Consider the following 16,131-nt stretch of genomic DNA (forward strand, 5'->3'; position numbering starts at 1 on the left):
CAGGGTGTCTCAAGCAAGGGATATTTTTCCTTGTGTCTCTCTCCTCACTCACCATCTTCCCTACTCTTTTATGGTGAAACTGAGGAAACAAACCAATCAGTGAGGAAGAGTAGATGAGTTTTCAAGTTTGGGAATCTGATTGTTGGTTTGGATTGTTGTTTGTCACTCGCAGGCTGTGGGTTCTTGATTCAAATTTCAAGTTTGTCATCTATAAAATAAGAATGATGATGGCACTTATCTCTGGATTTTTCAGAGGATTCCTTGTGATATTCTTAATTATTCAACATATGTTTTTGAGCACTTAGTTCTTGGTCCTCTGCTAGGCTTGGAGAATGTAGAAGTGGACACAATGGATACATCTTTATCCTCAAGGAGCTTAGAGTCCAGCAAGGAAGGCAGATGCAATTACATAACATGCTTCCCAGAGTTCCTGGGTCATAGCAAGTCTTCAGTTGTATATTGGTACATATCAGCTGCTATTTTCAATAATTACAGTAATCCAAGTGGGGACCTACAAAATAGAAAAAAAAAAATACCTTTAATCTTCTGCCAGCACAATTGGATTAGCCAGTGGTATTTTGCAAATTCAGTATTTTATGTTGAGTAACCAAACTTCCTTGAAAGTTTCCCAATCTAAAGAGTATCATAATATATTGATCTTAATACATAGTTATACATTAGGTTGAACTATACCTCTTTGAGAACAGTAGTTCTGTCTTTACCTTTGTATGACCAGTGACAAACTGTATAGCATGGTGGGGCTACTCAACTATGAAACTGATTTACTTTCTGGACTTCCATTCTGAATAAAATTTATCTAGTCACCCACATCTTTGGCCTTCAAAGCTGCAATGCTGTGTAAATGACACCTTGGACATAACTCAGTAATCACTTCGTCTTATAGAATGTTGTTGTCTTGTCTACATTTTGTCCTCTCCCCCCTCGAGTTTTTCATGCCAACCATCACAGATTCCTGAGAAGCAGACTGTGATTCAGAGATTGGGGTACAGGAAGTTTATTAGGAAATTCTCTTGGGGCCATATTTGATACGGGGAGGGATGGAAAGAAAGCAAGATTGGTCAGAGGGAGAAGTTGGGCCTCATTGGAGGTCTCAGCCAGCCTAAAGGGAGCTCTGAAGTGGGATGGGTCTTTCAGAGTTGTCCTGAGTTAGGGCAATGTGGCCCCAGGCTGTTATGTCTCCATGTTGATCAATCATTGGATGAGGGCTGTTCCAGGAATAGGGCAAGGGCTTGGGTGAGGTGGCTGTCTCCAGCCAAGGCAACTCCCTAAGAAGGCTGGCTGTCAAAGGAGCAATCCCAGAAGCTGAGAGAACAAGACCCTATTCCTGAAGTGGGATCTGGGTGGCACGTCACAATACCTACTACACACACAGTCTTCCCTAAAAGGTAAATTTGAGATTGGGTCTAAAGTGATATGTTTCTAGTTTTTATATTCTACCAAGGGAGCACCCATGCTGTATTAAATGATTATAGAATCAACATTCAACAATTTTAGGTCTTCTAAAAGCTTCCGTCACAAGAGAAACTTGACAAGACAGTATGACTTGGATTCTCTAAGCTATGTAGTCATTGGGTTAGAGAGGAGACTGGAGAGTATCCATATAATCAGTCCATATTTACGACTAATCTTTCCCCCTCATATTTGGTTATATGTGAAATGGCTGAAAACTTTTGCTTTTTTTTTATGAGCTGTTTCTTGAATTCTGAGTCAGCATTCTCTCAGGAAAATGTTATAGTTAAATTAGATAGTTGCTTATCATTTATTGTCTTCTCTATTGCATGTGTATTCTTAATCTTATTTACACTAGCAATAAATAACTCCTGGAGAGCATAATGATACTTTTATTTCCATCAAGCACTGTGATCACAGCTTCAGTCATATCGTAACACATTGCTGTACTGAGCTAAGTTAATGACTCCTCAAGACAGTGTAATAAGCTCATAAATGAGCATTTATTCGATTTTTAGTAATTGTGGGTTAAGTCTTCCAGGAATATATAAAGTACAGAGCCTTCTGAGTTTATGATTATTTTTCTTGCTTTTAAATTAATTTAATTTGTTACCATATATCTGATGTATTTCAATTCCAATTCAGAGATGTTGAAATCGTGTCTTGTTTAAATATTCATTCTTTAATGGTTTTATGTTTATTTTTTGAAATAAAAAAAGAAACCCTATAATGTAATGTGGGGGTGGGGGCAAAAGCAAATTATATGTAAAAAAATCAATTTTCATCCCAATGATGTGTCTTATTTGAGGCTGTTCATGCTTTTGAAGAGAAAATAGGTAATACTTTAAAAATTTGCTTCTCTGGATAAAAGATGTTTGTTAAAATTATAAGCCATGAGCTTTCTATTTAGCTATGTTTTTCTATGCATGTTTTAAAGAAAATGTTTCATTTTAAATGACCAGAAAAAAAATCCCCAAACAAAACAAAATAGGTTAATGACCAATGACAGATCTAAGAATTTCCGTTTTAAATTTTCTATAATTAAACCTAAGGCTGTTCTTTTCAAACATTTTAAAGCGTCATAATATTTTTACTCAAACACTGAAATATCAGTTGAAAAAACATTCATTTTAGTTTAGTATGGAGATTCATATTCCCCTCCAAAACTAGGTATTTTTGATTATTTTCTTTTCTTACTGAAAAAAACTTATATATATCTCTCTCTGAGATTTTGCATATATGTGTATATATATATATATGTATATAAAAAACTATAAAGGATAAGATGATAATCTCTATGTATCCATCACTCAATTTCATCATTTATCAAGTCATGCTGAATCTTGTTTGTTTTATGTCTACCCTACTCATTCTCCTTTGTCCCTACCTAGATTATTTTAATATTTTATGATTTTATCTATATCTATTTTAATAGGTACCTTTATAAGGATTATTTAAGACATAGTACCAGAGGCTTCTTATTATACCTAAAAGTTAACAATAATTTTCCAAGAGCATTGGATACCCAATAAGTGTTCAAAATCTCTGACTATGTCAGTATTTTGAAAAAGATTATTAGTTTAAATCAGTATTCATATAAGGCTTATACATTATAGTCGGTTGATAAAACTTTGACGTCTCTTTTGCCATATAGGTATCCTCTCCATCTTTAATTTTTTTTAATAGTCTTTTTGCTGAACAAATCGGCTCATTTATCTTGCACAGTTTTCCATAGTCTGGATTTTGCTAATAGCATCTTATATCAGTTAACATGTTCCATTGTTCTATTGCCTATAAATTGACAGTAAGATCTAGAGAATTGATCAGATTTAATTTTTTGACAAGCATATTTCAAGTAATATGTTGTTTATCTGTCAAGAAGCGTGAAATACCTGGATGTCCTTTTTTAATTATTGACTAGATATATTACATAATTATGATGTTGAAACATTAAAATTCTATCACTCCTAGTTAATTTATTAGCTGAGATACTTCTATAAAGAAATACCTCTCTTCATCAACTATTTAGATATTCTGAGGTATATACAGTTTATATACAGATAGAGTTTGCCTTATTTTTTCTCTTTATTTGCAATTTTCAAAATAACAAATTGGTTCCCAGTATACTTTAAATATGATCAGTGAATTTTTTAGTTGTTATCTATCACATTTTAAATATATTTAATGTGTTCATCCATAGATGCAATTAAACTTATTGATATTCAAGAGTCCCATCTTTGGCCAGCGGGAGCCTCTTTAAGTTGGCTTTTATGACCCTTTAACCCATCTGAAATATTCTTCAGTAGCTTTCTAATTTTATATATGGCAAGAAGTGCCAGGCTCATTTTATGTCAAAGATCTGGAATCAGTCATTGCTCTAGAATTCTTGGAAATAGTATTAAAAATAACTATCTGGGTGGTAGGAGTTGTTATTTGCTTATTGTGAAAGGCTACTTATTGCTATTAGGTTGGTCATTGTATCAGGGTTTTTCAGTGAACCGAGCTTTTTTTGGTTAGTAAATTATATCATAAGTTCATATTGACATATTCTACTCACTTTTATTACTATAAGATTTTTTTACTTAACTGCATTGATCTGACATGTGTTTCCTTTGTCTTATGCTGAAAATCTCAGTTCACAAGGAAACCAGTATAATGATTTGTTTGCTTTGTTTCATGATATACACACAATGGACACAGAATAAAACATAAACACTGCCATCAAAAATATGATGACTGAAGTTTAAAAAAAAATTGCAGTTATGTGTGTACTTAGGTTACATCTCACCTAGCATATATAGTAGAGCTGTGGTGTTTCAAAGTCAATTAAAATAGTTTTCACAGGGTGATATGGTCCAGCTCTGTGTCCCCACCCAAATCTCATCTTGAAGTTTAATCTGAATTGTAATCACAAAGTGTTGGGGGAGGGACCTTGTGGGAGATGATTCGATTTATGGGGGCAGTTCCCCCATGCTGTTGTTGTGATAGTGAGTTCTCATGAGATCTCATGGTTTTATAAAGGGTTTTTGCCCCCTTCGCTCTGCACGTCTCTCTCCTGTTGCCATTTGAAGAAGGAGGTGTTTGCTTCCTCTTCCACCATGATTGTAAGTTTCTTGAAGCTTCCCCAGCCATGCAGAACTGTGAGTCAATTAAAACTTTTCCTTTATAAATTACCCATTCTCAGATATTTCTTCATAGCAATATGAAAACAAATAATACATAGGGTAAGTTACGCTACAAACTCAATACATAGGGTAAGTTATGCTACAAACTCAATACAGAGGGTTCATTTGTTTTGTGTTGCTTTAACCTTTTATAACTTTTAAAAAATATTAAAGTTATTTACAATATTTTAATTGTTCCAATGTCAAATATAATAAACAAGGTATATTCAGAAAAGTCTTGTCCTCTTGGCCCTATGCCTTGTCTACTATATAGATAACCACTTTAAAAAGTTTTTAATTTATCTCTCCATAAGTATTTTATTTGGTATTTAGGAAAGTTCTAATGTTTACTTTATACTAATATTCTTATACAATAGTCATAATCCCTTTCTTTCTGAACGTTGTCTTTTAGTGTCCTATCACAAGCAATATTAAAAATAGCAAATAGCCTATTTCCTCCCTCCCCATTCTTTCCTAACATTTAATGTAAAGCATTAATTTTTTGGTTAATAAACATAAGACAATCATTAGTTTTGATAATTAATTTTGATTAATCATTAATTTTATATACTTCATTCTTCACTTTGATTATTTTTTTAGAGACAGGGCCTCTCTCTATCATCCAGACTGGAGTGCAGTGGCATGATCATAGCTCACTGTAAACTCAAACTCCTGGGCTCAAGCAATTCTCTCACCTTGGCATCCCAGGTAGCTGGGACCACAAGTGTGTGCTACCATGCCCAGGTAAATTATTTTTATTTTTATTTTATTTATTTATTTTCTTTTTGAGATGGAGTCTCGCTCTGTCACCCAGGCTGAAGTGCAGTGGAGCGATCTCGGCTCACTGCAAGCTCTGCCTCCCGGGTTCACGCCATTCTCCTGCCTCAGCCTCGTGAGTAGCTTGGGACTACCAGTGCCCACCACCATGCCCGGCTAATTTTTTGTATTTTTAGTAAAGAAGGGGTTTCACCATGTTAGCCAGGATGGTCTTGATTTTCTGACCTTGTGATCTGCCCACCTCGGCCTCCCAAAGTCCTGGGATTATAGGCATGAGCCACTGCGCCCAGCCTTATTTTTAGTTTTAGAAGAGACAGGGTTTTGCTTATGTTGCCCTGGTTTCAAACTCCTGGCCTCATGCAGTCCTCCCACCTTGGCCTTCCAAAATGTTGGGATTAGAGGCATAAGCCAATATGCCTGGCCCACCTTTGATGACAACTGTAAGAACATATAGCCATGACATATTATAATTTCTCTATTATAATTGCCATTTTGCTTTAGTTTTTCAGGTAAATATTTATCCAGTGTTCATCACTGGTCCTAACATCATTGTCATTCTAGTCATTTTGGTTGTCAGAATTCCATTCTTGTTAAATGCCTCAAGAAGGGTTTACAGGCACAATATTCTCTGAATTCTGAAATTTTCGTAATGTTTTGTTATGGCTTTTATACTTGATGTCATTTGTGCTATATATAAAATCATTAGCTCTCATTTTCTTCCTGAGTTTCTCAAATACTTTGCTATATTGTCTTCTATCATGAAATGTTGCTGGGAAAAAATAGCTGACAATCTGCTATTGCTCTTATTAGTGACTAGGTCTTTTTGCCTGGCTGCACAGTGGATTTCGTTTTATTTTTCTTTAAGTTTCATATTACATGTCTCTGTGTTGTTTGTTCTGGTTGCAGTTTCAAGCAATAATTTTTTGTTCAAGTTAGGTTTTTGTTTACTTCCAAGTTTGTAGAATTAAAATTTTTAGTATTTGTTTACTGCATTTTGCTGTTTTCCTTCATATATATAAAATGAAATCTCAAGTTCATTCTTGTGTTTCTTCTAGTTCATTCTTTATATCTGGAAATATTTTCCCTTTATTTCTATATCTTTTCTGTATTTTCCCAGCTATCTTTTCAAGTCTGTCTTTTCTCTAATAACATAAATTCTAAGTTTTTCTGCATCATATTTGTGTCATTATTTCATTGTTTTCCTAATTTATTATAGTTTATTTTTAAGTACTAGATTATAATTTTCATATTTTCAGGCAAATTTTCTGAGGTTTATTTGTTTATAGGATCTTTTTGTGTATCTTATTCTATTTTTCTGAAACATAGATTTTGAATACTGTTTTATTATAATCCTTTTCTGTTATCCATGTTTCAGCATGATTATTTTTTCTCTATTCTTATAAGGAGAGATGGGTCAGAATCACTTTCCTCACCTGACAGCTTCGGAATTCCTTCTTCTGTTATTTTCAGTGTTAAAAATATGGCCCTGGGCTGGGCGCCGTGGCTCACGCCATGGCTCACGCCTATAATCCCAGCACTTTGGGAGGCCGAGGTGGGCATATCATGAGGTCAGGAGATTGAGATCAGCCTGACCAACTTGGTGAAACCCTGTCTCTACTAAAAATACGAAAATTAGCTGGGTGTGGTTGCATGCACGTGTAATCCCAGCTACTCAGGAGGCTGAGGTGGGAGAATCACTTGAACCCGGGAGGCAGAGGTTGCAGTGAGCAGAGATCATGCCACTGCACTCCAGCCTGGGTGACAGAGTGAGACTCAGTCTCAAAAAAAAAAAAAAATAAATAAATACATACATATATCCCCTGTACTTTCCAAAATGTGGAGGCCCACTTTCACCTGGATCTGGTCTCTGTTTCCCTCTCTTACTTAATTTGGATTCCACTTCCAGCAGTTTCTCCTCAGTGTGAACCCTTGCCCCGAAAGGAAGTTTTAGTTGATTAGTTTCCAGAGTTTAAAAGGCCCACACTGCTCCACCACAATTTGACCTTATTGTGGTTCTATTCCATTACCCTGCAAATTGGAGCCCATAAACTTCCCACCCATTTTTGGCTGCTGTACTCAGCATGGCCTATTGAGCATTCTGGTTAGTGCTGTTGGTTTTCTGGGCCTCATGGCCATCTGAAATCCTTTTGTTTTTCTCTGTTTCTTCTTTTACAGTTGCTGAGGCCACATGGACTTTGTTGTTTTGGTAGCTTGTAGCTCCCAGTTTGTGTTTTTAGGTTTGGAAGATGCCTTGCAGTTACATTTTATCTGGAAGTAGTTTTTGGGCTTTTGGTCTTATTATTCTAGCTGTTCTGTCAGTTATTACGCCGAGTGGTGGGATTCAGATATATTCAGAAACTTTGCCACTATTACCATTTTATCAAGCTAGTGTTTTAAACATACATTTTACTCAACATTTCTGATATAGAAAAACTATATGGAAAATTTGCTTCATGAACTAACCCAGTTTTACTATATAAAGTAATATTATATTTCTATTTGAATTAGCTATACAAAAGCTTCTGCAAATATAATGTTCTAGGAAAAAATAACAATAAATCTATCCTGCACTTTAGTGTGGGGGTAGTGGAGAACACACGGGCAGTGTTGTTAGACTTGAATTTGGCACTCACCAAGATCACTGAACAGTTTACTAGTAATTGCGTTTCTGAGCCTCAGTGTCAGTGCCTAGCACATAGTAGGTAACTGATACATTTCATGAATAGATAATTGAATTCATTTGATTCCTGGTACCTTCCTTGTCAGATTATTATGAGGGTGACAAGCAATATGTGTAAAAGTGATGGGTTCATCACTTTCCGCACCACACATATTCATTTCTTGTCATTTCTTTGTTTTTCCTCAGTTATATTTTAGACCTTGTACTTACCTTTGATGTAATTTATGTTGTTTTCTCAGTTGTGGTAGAATTGTACTGAGCCATTTTATTCCTGTGTGTTTGTGCATGAGGTTATCGATCTGCTCATTTGTGAGACCATGCACAAACTCATGTGTAAGGACTGGCTTGTGTTCATACATGACAAGATGTGCGCGTTCATGCATGAGAGTGTGTGTGTGTGTTCATGAGGCCATGTGCCTGTACACAGTATCCTTCCACACTAATTGTCTACATTTCTTGTAGCTTTATATGGTAATATTTAAGTGAAATCCAGGTTTAAAAAGAGTTAGAAATAAGCTCTGGTGATTCATTTATTTATGAAACTGCTGACAATCCTAGCTTTCTGTTGTGGGGGATTCTGGTTAGTAGATTATCATTTGACCTTAGAAAAATCTCAGACAACATCAGCAAGGCTTGGAAACAGCAAGGACATTTAACTGAGGCTTTTGATGCAGGCTTAGCTATAGCAATGATAAGACTGGTGATTACGAACAAGCAGAGGAATAAAATGCCAATTTTTAGAAAAGATCAACACTCACAACCATCCAAAAAATGAAAGCTGACAGGCAATTGATTGCTTCACTCCATTTCCACTAACTATAAGGGCAATAAAACTGGATAGAGAAAAACAACTGATGGATGCCTGGGCTTTGCCTAATAAAGAGAACAACCCACTTACCTAACAAAAGCCAGAAATATCCTTTCTCTTTCTCAATATTAGTTTCTAGATCCTTAGACCAGGCTCGGATCAAGCAAAATGGTGAGCAAATGGCTGACAATGGAGGATATGCTGCGTTTTAAGGCAGCCAGGGCATTCTTCTCCGTTCCATGACTCCAAACTTCTGACATCTATTTGGAAATTAATTTCAGCAAATAAACAGGGTATGAAGTAGGGGAGACTGGTAACTCCTTCAGCATTGTGGCAGCTGTAACCACCTCAGATGTGGTGCTGTAGGTAGGGGCTGAAATAATAAAAATCTTGGTAGCACTGTATGCTGAGGATTTGAGTTTTCATATACTTCATAATTTCAAGGTTTTAGAGATCGAAAAAATTGGCATGGAGAAAATTATACTTAGCATGTTAGAATATATAGATGAATGTGTGCTAAACACAGAAAATCAAAAACAACCTGGGCTCATCAATTTGTCTTCTGACTTTAAATCAGAGAAAGGATGTTCCACAAGCACCTAAATGGATATTGAGCACAGGCATTGTCTATCCTGTCTGCTGGCAAATGTGAAGTTTGTGTAGAGTTTTAAAAAAGTATATAGGTAATTACATAATGATAAAATTCCAAACAAATAAACAACTTGAGTCTATGAAAAGAGCAACAAAAAGTGACAGCAACCACAACAACAGATCTGCAGAATAAGAGAATGGGAATATCATTTTAATTATTTCGAAGAGTAACACACCACTGAAAAGGACTGATTTTCAGAATTCACAATGGAATTAGAAAAACAACAATAAAAATGTTCTGCTTCAATAGTATATTTGAAGGAAAGGAGAAATGTTTGTAAAAAGTGGAACAAAGTGAGGTAAAAAATGAGATGGTTAGCAAAGGAAGAAGTGTTACAAAGAAATAATGCAATAGCAGAATTAAAACCTATGCATAGTACAATGGCATTGTTGGAAATACAATCAGTATGAAACAAAAATGAAGTTATCTGAGCATATAAAGGAAAAGTATAAAGAGATGATGATATAGATCATAATAGCAGAATAACAGAGAACAAAGATGTATTCTAAAAAGTAAACGTGTTTCTGAATTAGAATAAAGCAATATTTAACAACATAATAAAAAAACTTTACTGAACCAAATAAAATATCTGAGGATGCAAACTTAAAAGACTTCCCATAATTGATATAAAAAATCTAAGGAAAGAGATACATCATCTCTAAACCTATACTACTAAAAGTTTTTAGGAAAGTTTAAGAAAAAAATTAAGCTTTTATTGAGTTAGATTATTATTTTCTACAAAGTAACAAAAAGTCTGGTGGACCTTAGACTGCTCTTCTGCAATGTGACATGCACAATAACAAATAAAACGGAATATTTGGGAAAAAGTTAAATTTGGGGGAGAGAAGGGGATGATTTAACTTACAGTGATTGTCTTTTATATGTAAAGGCAAAAGGAAGTGTCAATAGGTATGCAAAGATTGAGGAGGGAAGATATGTTATCCACATAATCTTCTTAAAGACCACTGAACATAATGCTTACTCAAAAATTAAATAACTTAAATATAAGAATATCAAGCTCACTTGAGTTCTTACTTATTTGATACAAAATTAAGATATATGATCAGATTAGGAGTTGTCAGATCACCCTGTAATCTGGATTCAAATCTGAGGCCTATAATATTTTGCTAAGTCATTCCTCTTTGGATTCTGAACATGTTTTTATACCTTAAGTGCTAAATCATGTGACTGATTTCACAGTTAAGGTGTAATCTCTTGCTTTCTTTGAAGATCACCTAAAATAATTTGGTTGTAACTATCAGCAATATATATACATAAATATATGCATAGATACGTTTATATAAATACAAATATATAAGGAAGTGTCTGCATATTTTTATAGGCATCGTGAACACGAGGGTTGCTGTCTAGAGTTGAGTGGTTATGCCACCACAAATGTGACTAAAATGTTGAGAGGGGACTGAAATTTGGTCCTTGGTTCTCTCACAAGGCACACCCTAGCAGAGAGCTGTTTCTGCCTGGAGAAAGACAATGAGGTGACTTTTCTTCATCAGAATTCCATGCCTTGTGGCCCCAAGGCTGTGTCTCATTGTAATTCATTTACCTAGGAAAGATGCGGTTTGCTAGTTCTCCTGGAGGCACCATAAGAGTTATCAGTATGATACAGTGTAGACAGAATTACTAAACAAACTACTGTGTTTCTTCTTCCCACAAAAGTTGTTCAGAACAACATAAAGGCCATTTTGATTGTCAAAGACCTTGAATAATGACTTTCTCCATCTTCAAATACAGACTCAATGACCTGGGTCATGCTATTTAATTAATAAAAAGTGGTAAATAAGCCTGTGACAGATTTTTATCTTACGACCAAACTCCTCATCATATCACAGTTCATCTAAGCCCAGTAAGTGTCCTTGAAATAACAATACTTTAAAAGAGTCAGTAAAATGTGCTACATGCACTAGCACATGGACTAAAAATTGGCTCTCCCTTAACAAAGGGACTTTATTAAATTTAAGCCCTCTGGTCTCACTTGACACAAGTGACAGAAAGAAGGGAAATTTAAAGAAATGAAAGATGAAGGGTGAGAAAGGTAGAGGAGGTAGATGGAAGGTAGGGATGGGAAAGAATATTATACATGGTAGTGAAAATGGAATGCTCACCCAGAGAAAAACAGCTACATGGAACTAATAAAAATATAACCAGTCCTTATTTGTCAAGTGAGGTCCCTGAAAATTCCTATTTTCAAATTTTATATAAAAGTGAATGTATACCATTTCATAGTATACCAATATAAAATCATGTCATGTGATTAGAACTCTGGGAGAAATATTTTCAGAACAAAAAGATTATAAGTAAATATTTCCATGGGTGGTTATTTTCCAAGGTGGCAAGACAATTGGATATTTTATTTTCTCCTATGTTTCTGTAACTTTAAATTGTCTATAATTCACTACATATTATTTTTTAAAACCAGAAAAGTAATCTAGTATACTTCATTAAAATTAAAATTATAGCAAATTTGTAACCAGACCTCAGAAATAAAACCAATTCCATTTCACAGAACTGATGTGAATACTCTAGATTCAATGCTGCTCTTCTGTTGTTATTTATACACTACTTAGCTTATGACAATTCTCATTTACAACCACAAAGAAATTCTGTATAATGAAGCTCTTGTGCAAATATTGTCTTCATAAAATACTAGTTGAGGTTCTTTTTTTAATTCAGATTTAATTTACTTTGACTCTTTGCAAGCATGCTGATAATATTTTCATCTGGAATTTATAGGAAACATATTTGTTCTTAAATGCTATTTTTTCCACATCAAAAATATCTGGGAAGGTTTTATAAATATTACCTGTTAATCTTGACTACATTTTTTGTAAAGTATGAACCAACAGTGCTCAATCTCCATTTTAACTGAGCCAAGTGAGAGATTAAAAGCTTTGCCTCAGTCAGTGGAAGTGCTGAATGGGGGCTTTTAGTCCCTGGCTACTAGCCATGTCATGAATGTGCCTGGAGAAATAAATCTGAAAAAAACATTTTTTCTTAAATTTGTTTTTCAAACTCTTCAGGGACAGACTTGTTCAGGAGTCTTCTACAGCCATCACCAGTGAGCTTCTGCACCACATGAGTGACCAAGACAGCCTTATCATTCCCCTCACCTTGACTGAACTTTACACAGGTTTCTTTCTGACTCTAGGTCTCTGGCCTCTCTTTCCTTACAGTGTTTACTTTAAAAAATCTGCTATTGTAAAATTTTTCCCTGCCCTGTTTGAGACGTAAATCTTCTACAACCCAGGAACGTCTTTCTCATGAACCTGGGACCCATTCCTTTGAAATGTGATCATCAGAAAAGATGATGCTCCCATTTCTCAGTCTCTGTGGGAAGGTGGGAGACTAAATTCAAGAAGCTCCAACTGGCAAATGCAGATGACCTAATCATGCTGACTCACCCTGCCTTTAACATCCTTCAGTGCTTTTCCACGAACTCACCGTATAGCTTAAAAATTCTCTTTCCTATTTCCGTGGAATTGAGTTCAATCTCTCTCCCCTGTTGTAATAATCTTGAATACAATTTTCCTTGCCTGTTTTAACTCTGCCTGGTACTATTTTTCTTTGACATGCCATATAATATATATTTATCAGGCCTGGAATCATTGCACCAGAAATTACTAAGTCAAAACTTCCATTACTCTCTGAAACAATATGTTAACACAATAATCAAAGACTAGTTTAATTTCCAATTGTGGGTCACAGCAGAGCCTTGTAGATTAAAGGGTATCTAAGTTGCATTTGCTGGCCACTTAGAACCTGCTTTCTATCCCTTGTTTATGCTACTTACCATCCTGTTTTCATCAGAAGTCAGGGTTGCAGGAATAAAATGTTATTTCAATGTGTTATTTTTTTTCAGTTTATCATCCTTTGCTCTTCAGTAACATCAAACCTGGTCTCTACAAGAACATCCCACTTCCAAAAGACCACTCTATACATCTTTCTAGGACTGGTACATGCTTTTGAGCTTATAAAAGTTATAGGTTGGTAATTAACATATCCTTTTAAATGTGTCCCCTCCAAAGTTCATTAGTTGAAATTTAATCCCCAATGCACCAGTGTTGGGAGGTGGGGCCTAATAAGAGATGATTGGTTCATGAGGGTAGGACCTTCATGAATGGATTAATGTTACCTCAAGTGTGGAATAGTTATCATGAGAGTGGATTGTTAAAAAGTGAGTTCGGTCTCTGGTGCCTCTCTGTCTTGTGTGCCCACTTCTACCTTCTGCCATGAAATGATCCTTACCAGACACCAGTGCTACTTTCTGGACTTCTCAACCTCCAAAACTATAAGCCAAGTAAAGTTTTTTTCTTTATAAATGACATTTTATTTATAATTTATTTCATTTACAATTTATAAAGAAGCTTCTTTGGCCGGGCGCGGTGGTTCAAGCCTGTAATCCCAGCACTTTGGGAGGCCGAGACGGGCGGATCACGAGGTCAGGAGATCGAGACCATCCTGGCTAGCACGGTGAAACCCTGTCTCTACTAAAAAAATACAAAAAAAATTAGCCGGGCGAGGTGGCGGGCACCTGTAGTCCCGGCTACTCGGGAGGCTGAGGCAGGAGAATGGCGTGAACCCGGGAGGCGGAGCTTGCAGTGAGCTGAGATCCGGCCACTGCACTCCAGCCTGGGTGACAGAGCGAGACTCCATCTCAAAAAAAAAATAAAATAAAATAAAAAGAAGCTTCTTTATAAATTTCTTTCACATTTCTTTATAAATGTCCCAATTTATAGTATTCTGTTAAAGTAGCAGAAAACGAACAAGGCAACGCCCATCTCCCCATCTAGACTGTAAGCCTTATGAGGACAGAGACATTGTATGTTTATTTTGACTCAGGCAATGTCTTCTCTAGTCCCACATTAGAACAATCATCCATCAGAGATTTTGAGATCCTGGTAGGTCCACCCTCTCTGTTAGGGCTTTTTTGATCCTCTTTAAGGTCCTTTGTGAGGTCTAAATTTGTTCCAAAAAAACTACGAATGTTTGCACCATTGGTGGTTAGGTCAGTACGTTCTCAGTGCTGCTCCATCTACAACCCCTTTAGAGTCTCCCAGAGGAGAATTACACACCTAGGAACATATGTCAACCTGTCTCAGTGGAACTCTTTAAACTCCTTCATTTGGATGAAGGTGAGTAGGAGAGAATCTCCTTTTGAAGTAGAAAGAACAGCCCAATGGTATATCACTGTATTTCTTTAAAATACACACACACACACACACACACCCTTATATATACTTAAAAACTCTATATATTTCTACTTGTATAAATCTTTTAATATGTATCTCAATATATCTCTATGGAGTCTTCATATAATCTATATAAATATATCTCATAATCTCATATTGTATATAATATAGAATATATTTAACTAAATATATATTCTATTAAGCTATATATAATTAGATATGATATATTTAACTTACATATAAGCTCTATTATATTAGTTATAGATTAATTTGTATAATTGATAATCTTACTCTGCATAGTATACTATATAGTATATGCTATGTACTCTATAGTTTTAGTGAACTATTTTGTATATATTATGTAGTATATATTATACAATTTACATGTATACTAATATATTTTCAATAGTTATTCACTATATTATATACAAAGTATCATTAATAATTTGTGACATATTATGCATATAAATATCTATTGCTATATATTATATAATCTTTATTACATAATACATCATCTATCTCCATTTTTATCTTGTTGAACTGCTTGAGAGTAGTCTGCAGGCATCATGACACTTTGTCCAAAATACCTCACATGTATCTTCTATCTATGAGGACGCTCTTCTCATAGGATGCCCTTGATCGTTTTCAATCAAGAAATTTAACAGGGATATAATACAATCACATAATACACAGCCTACATTTCCATTTCTAAATATTCAGTAATATTCTTCATTGCTGTGCTCGCTTCGACAGCACATATACTAAAATTGGAATGATACAGAGAAGATTAGCATGGCCCCTGCGCAAGGATGACACACAAATTCGTGAAGCGTTCCATATTTTTTGTTCTCACTCATAGGTGGGGACTGAACAATGTGATCACTTGGGCTCGGGAAGGGGAACATCACACACCGGGGCCTATCACGGGGAGCGGGGAGGGCGGAGGGGGCAGGGATTGCACTGGGAGTTATACCTGATGTAAATGATGAGTTTATGGGTGCTGACGAGTTGATGGGTGCAGCACACCAACATGGCACAAGTATACATATGTAACAAACCTTCACGTTTTACACATGTACCCTAGAACTTAAAGTATAATAAAAAATAAATAAATAAATAAATAAATATTCTTCATTGCTATACTTTTAAAATAAAATTCAGAAAATAATAAAAATAATCACTCATCAAATTTAGTTGTCTGATCACTTTAGTCTTCTTTACTCTCTTTCTAGGACAGTTTCCCTTCGTGCCCGCTTCCTGCTCTTCTTTTTTCCTCTAAGACATTAACAGTTTTGAAGTCCAATTATCTGGATCTGACTTATTATTTTCTCATGTTAAGTTCCAAGTAAACTTTTTTGTCAAGAGTCCTACAT

General features: G+C 35.3%; 1 non-coding gene across 1 annotated transcript; it reads left to right on the plus strand.

Moving 5' to 3' along the window:
• Window positions 1–15,495: 15,495 nt before the first annotated feature.
• On the plus strand, window positions 15,496–15,602 carry LOC117073941. The gene has a single exon (XR_004433470.1). It is a non-coding gene; the product is annotated as a U6 spliceosomal RNA (small nuclear RNA).
• The last annotated feature ends 529 nt before the right edge of the window (window positions 15,603–16,131 follow it).

Source organism: Trachypithecus francoisi, unplaced genomic scaffold (genome assembly GCF_009764315.1).
Source record: "Trachypithecus francoisi isolate TF-2019V2 unplaced genomic scaffold, Tfra_2.0 Lachesis_group4, whole genome shotgun sequence".
In the NCBI taxonomy this organism is placed as follows: domain Eukaryota; kingdom Metazoa; phylum Chordata; class Mammalia; order Primates; family Cercopithecidae; genus Trachypithecus; species Trachypithecus francoisi.